Source organism: Lolium rigidum, chromosome 1 (assembly GCF_022539505.1).
Source record: "Lolium rigidum isolate FL_2022 chromosome 1, APGP_CSIRO_Lrig_0.1, whole genome shotgun sequence".
Classification (NCBI taxonomy): domain Eukaryota; kingdom Viridiplantae; phylum Streptophyta; class Magnoliopsida; order Poales; family Poaceae; genus Lolium; species Lolium rigidum.
Genome location: NC_061508.1, coordinates 311,463,091 through 311,469,479, shown reverse-complemented (window position 1 = coordinate 311,469,479; position 6,389 = coordinate 311,463,091). Strand labels below are relative to the sequence as shown.

The 6,389-nt window shown below is 41.0% G+C and overlaps 1 long non-coding RNA gene across 1 annotated transcript; it reads left to right on the top strand.

Moving 5' to 3' along the window:
- The first annotated feature begins 913 nt into the window (after positions 1–913).
- On the top strand, positions 914–3,038 carry LOC124684148. Its single transcript, XR_006996923.1, has 3 exons — positions 914–976; positions 1,064–1,146; positions 2,992–3,038. It is a non-coding gene; the product is annotated as an uncharacterized LOC124684148 (long non-coding RNA).
- Positions 3,039–6,389: the final 3,351 nt, after the last annotated feature.

Below are 6,389 nucleotides of genomic sequence, written 5' to 3'. Positions count from 1 at the left end.
TATATGACATTTTTAAACGTAAAGGAAGCAGATGCAGTTCCATATAGGATATAGTGTTACTCGTGTTACCCTTGGAAACTCCATTAGATTATCTTACATGTATGTGCAGAATATATTGAATGAACTTTATATGGTTTAAACAGAATGGCAGCATATAACTGCTAGAGTGGTACACCGATCGCCCGTCCAAGTGTTGGAGTATGAGGTGAAATGAGAAAAGCATATGCCGAGATATCAAGTAGCTATATTAGGCTTAGAACTCACTTACTGTAATAGTACAAGTGGAGGTTAGGATAGTAATGTAACAATATTTGATCATGCTAGCATGGTTTTTACTTTTTTACTTTCCGAAGATTTGAGTCTAACTCCACTATTCCATAGTTCTGCCCTTCCAAACAGCAGAAGAAGCCCTCGGTTCCCTCGAAAGGGGGGTTATTAAAGGTGAGGAGCTTGATTTGGTGGTAGCGGACGTTCGTACTGCCAATACAGAGAACGAAACTTTGGCGGTGTTTCACCACATCCCGGATGCACTCGGAGTGCCTTTTGTCGATAAGTATTTAAATTCAGAGCTGCATTGTTTTAAGAAAATTTCTGGCATCCAAATTCATTAATCTAAGGGTATTGTTCCTTGGCTGCAGCAATGTGTGATTATGATGATGTAGAGGCAGTCTCCGAACGTTTGACCCTAGGATCATGCTTCAATGTGCTTAAACCATTTGGCACTCGAAACCCTCAACATTCGATGCACAAAGCACCGCAACACAAATCTAGAAGGGTGCTACCTGAGGGATCAATCATTCCAAAGAAAACCCAAGGTAGAATGGACTCATCATCTGCTAAAAATCACGGGTCTAAAACTGATGATAAAGAATCATATGTGCTCAAAGCACGTAGCTCAAAGAAGTCAGTAGTCGGTTCACATGGAGCAGTCAGCTCCATGAGAAGTTCCTGCGGGCTGTTGAAGTGCTTGGGGAGTGTAAGGCTATCTGCACTTGGCATAAATCAGTAATTTGTTATGTTTAACAGCTAAACATGACCTTTTTTGTGTTTCTTTGGGTAACAGTTGCTACGCCTAGCAATATTCGTCGGCACATGAATGTCGAGAATTTGAATTTGACCTTGGAGCACATAGCAAGCCATCTCCAGGTGGGTGTTTGATTTACTATATTTACAATCGTGGTATGCAGTACTTCAGTACTTATATTTTTGTTAAGTTTGGTTTGTTAATTAGATGATCATGAGTAGTAGAAGGTGATAATCTGTGCACTTGCGCTGTTGCGCATGCTAGTTAGTTTATGCTTGGTTGAACTTTTGGCTGATCCTTCATTTTTTCTTTCATCATATGCAGTTTCCCTAAGGAAGTCTGTAACTTTTGGAAGTAACTAATATGATATTGTCATTCTGCTATTGCAATGTTGACCATTTCCGTGAGTATATGCTAGGTCAAAGCTTTTCGACCGCTTCGTGAAGTGTTAGTTTCTTCCCAATAGCATCCATATACTCGCTGCCCACTGCATATATAAGTACTTGTTGCTGCCATAGCCTTGAAGTTTGGTTGCATTGCCATTTGTCTCCCCCTTCCGTGGCCAATGAGCATAGATTGCCAATGCTAACCTGATGCCCCCTGCATGAATATTTGGTGTAGATGGAAGCTACTACCTACTTAAATTTATCAATGCATATACATTTGATTAACCAACATAATGGTTGTGTCTTGGGTAACTAATCTAGCAGAACCAGCTATTTTCAAGAGATTTGCTCCTGGCAGTCATCATTACACGACTCACGAAGTTGCAGCTATATGCCACCGCTCGCGCACCTTGTCACTGGTCTATATTTTACACGTTAAGTACCAGCAGCAGTCCTGCTCGGACAAACACACGGTCTCGGAATCCGGCTCGGATTCAGGTTTCGATCCGACAAGATTTTTTGGCCATGGTAAATGACATACAGAGGCCGATACGGATGCGGACTGACCGAATAAATTGATGTTACTTGCAGAATAGTCCTTTTACCAATCATGCTCTCATTAATAGACAATGATTGGGCAAAAGGAATAAGGAAAGAAAGAAAGGCACCTAATGGAATAGCGACAAAACATAGTAGTCAATTTTCTATTATTGGTTCGATCTTAGTGGGAAAATAGAACATTTCCCTTCTCTGCTGTTTATTTTGTGTTACTATATATGCTGCGTTGTTTAATCAATATGCCATTCTCTCGTGGCAGCAGGTTTCCTAATCTATACTACTAAGAGCTGATACACATAAAATCGTATATAATATTAGACCTTCTAATTCACAGCCCAAGTGAAAGTTCAAACAGTTGCGGACAAACTTGCACACTAAAGGCAATGGTCAAGCTTCCATTTTAACTGGACAAACTTGGAAGGAAATAATGTTTACACAATCGGTGCTCTGCCGTGTCTCCCTTGTTGTTCTGTTAGTTTCCATATTAAACACATGTACATGGATGTCTCATGAGCGCGTCAGTACTCAGTGCTCTCCACCTCTGCATGCCATGAAGATTAAGTTTGTATGTTTTCCTAGATCAGGTTTCCAGTTTCTAACACATGCAGCTTCAGGAGTAGAGTCTCTTACAGAAATAATCACAATGGAAACCATATGTCTTTGCTTGTTAACTAGTTGTCTTAATTCCTAAATAATCAGACTATCCAAACACTATTGTAGCCTGGTTTACCGATTCGGGGGACTAATATATTCATGTTTCTGGGAATTTCTTGAACAATGTGCCACTTTATTCGACTTTTCTGCTTCGCTGGTTAAATTGGGGCTTATTATTTTGACTGTAATATTAAACTGGGGTCCTATGTAATGTCATAGCAATACATATGTAGTCAACAAGTATTAAGTTTCATTTAAGTTACAACATCGTTATTGCTGAAGTGGTATTCATAATTTCTGCTTTAGTTTCACATTTCTATACTCGTGATGTGTGATCCGGTCTTGATTTCTCCGTTCGTATTGTGGTAGAAACATCGGCTGCGAGAGCAGAAGGCGAAGCAAAAAAAGGAGGAATCTAAAAAACATGCCAGCATGAAAAAATTATCTGACCTGATTACATCATCTCACAAGGAAGCCACTCCTGAACCCATTGATCATCTGACGAGCACACAGAGGCAGATCACACATGAGGTTGCCTCTGCTACCTGTGATAAGTACACTGGAAATCCCTGGGCACAAGGGGAGGAACGTTCACCCGATGAAGAAGTTTTAGAGACTAACGTGCACACAGCTGCAGTTTCTGAACGCCCTTCCATATCCGTGTGGGATAAATACGAGGAGAGCCTGCAGTGCTTTGGTGAAAGCCGGCCGAAAAGGATATCATTGGCGTACCAACCGATGTTGCTGCCTGTGAAGAGTAAAGCTGTTGACGGATATGGAGGCATTGCATATGTATCACCAACTATTGCTGGTGAAACGGGTTATGGTGCACCAGCAAGCGTACCCCTGGAGAGCTCTGGCCCGTACAGCATGATAACAAGCCTGTTTCAGCAACCAAAAGACACCAGCAATACTGACGCTGCAGGCAACAATGTCAACCTGGTGGGCGTTAACCTGCAGGGTTGTTGTTATACCATTAACCAGGTGTGCCCTGCAGTTGCTCCTCTCGGAAATACCATGAATGGGGCGTACGCTGCAGCCATGGTCATTGATGGTCCGGTGGATCTAGGGATCAATGGCCTGCTTGATGGTACAGGCAGTTCCCGCTCCACTGCAGAGAAGATGGCGTGTGATTCATTCTGCAGCTGGAAAGAAGCGGAGGCATTTCTGATGAACCAGCTGGAAGGAGAGGAGCTGGAAGGCATTGGACCAGACGTTCAGCTCCAGGTAGACGATGCTTGGAAGCAGATGCTTCAGCCGACGAACATAGACGATGATGCTCCCGTGGCTCAAACAAATGATGTGCCTGCTGTTCAAGAACCTGCCACTGGTGGTGCTCTGGCGTATGATCCTGAGTTTAGCATTGATGATGTGCAGCCCTGGAGCCCTTTTAGCATTGATGATGTGCAGCCCTGGAGCCCTCAGTTTGCAGGTGACGACTATGGCATGCCGTTCTAGGGCAGGAGAGGTGACTGAATACCTGAAAGTTGTATAAGTACTAATTAATACTAGTAATAATGGTCACTGGTGAGAAAACCCCGGATGAAATAAGAGAGCTGCAGATAACTGAGCTCAGGCAAAACATATGTCGTTGTATGCAGACATATCCAGTGGTTCGTGACACTGGTTAAACATATTTGGCTGTTTTGTTTCCAATGTTTACTCTTCTGTATGCATTATGACCCGTAATTATGTATGTATGCAGTTCTTTCTAGAAGGTGTTGCTTATAGTTCTTTTTCCTAATAATGAAGGAGCAGTAATCTCCCCAGTTCATCACTACAGCGCCCATTCTACATTCATTTATGTTTAAACAAAGGGTTAAATAGAATAATCTATCTAGAGATTGTATATAAAATTTAGAAATTGTATGATATTTTTCTTGGGTTGGGATTACTTATCAAGCCTGACGCGTGACAATTGTGGGGCCTCTTTGGTTCAAAAGAATTACATTGGTTTTTTGGGAGTCCTTAGAATTTTACCTCAAATCTTCTTCAATTGACAGCATTTTGAAAAATAATATTTCATCGACTCTAATGTAATGATTATTTTCCTTTTGTAACAATATAACTATTGTCAAACTTCATGCACAAGCCAACGCAACCAAAAGTCCGAATTGGTGGAAAGGGCTAGGCAATCCACTTATACATATCAACACCCCTCCTCGCGTGTTACCAGGAGAAGAGAAGAGAAGATCAACACGTGGAAAGAAGAATAGCACACGTATGAATGATCGTATACTTGGCGAACATAGGGGTGGGCAAATATTGCGAAAGGCAGGACTCCAACTTGAGACCCTAGGCTCTGATACCATGTCAAGCTTTATGCACAAGCCAACGCAACCAAAAGTTTGAACTGATGAAAAAGGCTAGGTAATCCACTTATACATATCAACAACCATGATGTTCTGAATGTCATGATGTTCTGAATGTGTGCCGCACAACCTACGATCTAATTTGTTTTACAAGAATCATGCTGATTGCTGACCAAAGAAAAACTTCTACGGATTTGGCAGCAACTTTAGACAAAATTCCATATTATCTTTTTTTTGCAGGGTGAATTTTACATCGCGTCTAATGTAATGAATATTTTTCTTTGTTACAATCATAACCAACGACGTTCCAAAAAGGTCCAATGTTTTAGAAAAATCCCCAATCTCTTGTGCGGCACAACCAAACATCTGCTTTTTTTTTTTTTTGCTTGAAATGGTCATGCTGACCAAAGGGCCAACCACAAATAGAGGTCGAGCTCTTATTTCGAAAATTCAACAACATTTAAATATTTTATATTTTTTGAAGAAAACCTGGAAGTACTCAACGATGTATTTATGTGCACTACAAGCGTGTAAAATCTTAATGCAAAATAGGTTGCATTTTGGACTAGACAAAAATGACAAAAGTATAGATCTGAGTATAGTGCAAATTTTAAAACAATATATATATTGTCAGATTTTGTCATTTTTGTGTAACCTAAAATACAAAAAAAATGTTGTATTGAGATTTTGTATGCTTGTAGGATACCTCATCGATTACATTCAAAATATTTTAAATTTTTATTGAAATCTATAAATTTGATTTCGAAAATTTAGAAAATAATGGGTTATCTCTACCTGGGCCTCCATTTGTCAAGTGGTAAGGTACTACTCCCCCGGTTCCGGTTTAGGAGGGTAATACGCAGTTAAAAAATTAGCTATAAATTGATCAACAAAATATAAATTATATGTGACAAAAAATGTATAATTGGAAACGTCTTTTGAATATTTTTTGACGGTTTTTTTGACGCTTTTTTACGGTCTTTCGAATATGAATCCAATGACATAACTTACACTACGTTTTTGACTGAATTTATGGTTAATTTTTCTTGAACTACATGTTACCCTAATAAACTGCACATCGCGATAAATTTATGTCTCGAGGTTTATCGTGTGTGATCGGTGAGCTGCATGCACAGACGTCTTTCTTTCTCATCCTTATCACACGCTCTGAAAAAATAAAACAGTCTCCTGCAAAAACAGTATTCTAATCTCTGACCGCCCCGGCGAGACCTTACCACTAGCGCCCACCGTGTCCGCGCCGTCGCCGCCGGCCGTGCACTGATTTCCGTTCGCCGCTCTCCCCTGCGACTGCGAACCGCCAGTTTCTGACCTGCGGCCGATGCTGATAAGTTTGCCGTGCGCATCGTGATCCCAAGAACCCAATCGCTTCCCACTCTTCCTCACCTCGTACGATCGAGTCCCAGCTTGCAAGTTACCGAAGTAAGTCTTGTGCCA